Source organism: Octodon degus, unplaced genomic scaffold (genome assembly GCF_000260255.1).
Source record: "Octodon degus isolate 3935 unplaced genomic scaffold, OctDeg1.0 scaffold00882, whole genome shotgun sequence".
Classification (NCBI taxonomy): Eukaryota; Metazoa; Chordata; class Mammalia; order Rodentia; family Octodontidae; genus Octodon; species Octodon degus.
The window spans coordinates 1,895-3,476 of record NW_004525458.1 but is presented as its reverse complement, the minus strand read 5'-3'; positions in this window follow the sequence as shown (position 1 = coordinate 3,476).

Here is a 1,582-nt window from a genome sequence, read left to right as displayed (position 1 = left end):
CTTTCTTTCTTTCTACTGGAACTCATGACCTTGTACTTGCCACACAGGTGCTGGGCTGTTGAGATATAGCCCTATCTTTCAAAATTGATGGAGAAATAAGATGCTTCCTTGGCAAAGAAGACCTGAGGAAATTTATGACCACCATACAAGCACCCAAATATATTTCAAAGACATCACAAGGACTACAACTCTATGAACCCCAACAGGATGAATCTACCAGGCAAGGCAAATAATTAAACAGGGAGGGAAAAAAGGGGGTGGTAAGTCAATACATATCAATTGCAACCATAATTGTTAATGATCTCAATTCATCAGTCAAAATAATGAGACTGACAGAGTAGATCAAGAAACAAGATCCAACAACATGCTACATACAAGAAACATTTAATTAAAAAATAAATTTGTCTGGTTCCACAAAAAATAAATAAATAAATAAATTTGTAAGTCTAGGCATAGTGGTTCATGCCTGTAATCCCAGTGCTGGGGAGGCTGAAAATAGGAGGATCACTATGAGTCTGAGATGCATAGTGAGACCCTGTACCAAATACATAAAAAGAAATAAATAAATTCATAGAGGAGTTGTGAAATAGTTTAGTGGACTAAGCGCCTGCTGAGGCAAGCACAGAGACTGGGGTTCAATCCCCAGCACCACATGCCATGCTAGCCCCACCCCCCACGTGTATTGAAATTGGCCCCTGAGACTGAGCATGGTGCACATGCCTGTAATCCCAGCGCTGGCAAGGCTGGAAACAGGAGGATCACTACAAGTTCAAGCTGCATAGTGAGACCTTGTACCAAATACATACATAAAAAAAATTCATAGGATGAAAGTCAAAGGATAGAAAACAATACTCCATGCAACAGGAATCTAGAAAAAAGAAGGGGTAGCTATTCTGTAGGCAGAAAAAATGGATTTCAAGCCAATACTTGTTCAGAGACACAAAGAATTTCATTATATCATGGTAAAAGAAACAATCCAAGAGAAAGAGATAATGATCATAAATATACATGCAACAAATACCAGTGCACCAACTATATACAAATATTAATGGATATAAAAATAAAACATGTACGAATACAATTAATTGTATTGGGGAAATCTCAATACTCCTCTGCCATAAACAGACAGATCACTAGATAAAAAAATCAATAATGAAATATTAGAACTGAACCAAACTTTTGAACAAATGGATTTAGTGAATGTCTACAAAATGTTCCACTACACAGCATCAGAATACACATTGTTATCTGCACGTGGGACATTGTCCAATATAGAACACATACTATACTAGTGCATAGAACATGCTAAAGTAAATGTAAAGGAATTGAAATTATCTCATGCACATTATCAGACCATGCTACCATGAAATTGGAAATCAATGGCAAAGGATGTGACAAAAGTATTATAAGCACATGGAAATTAAATAGCACTCTTCTGAACAACCAGGGGGTCACAGAAGAAATTAGATACTTATTGCAATTAAATGATAAAGCAATAAAACATACCTAAACTTATGGGACACAATGAAAGCAGTCCTAAGAGGGAAATTAATAGCAGTACATACCCATACTAGGACAACTG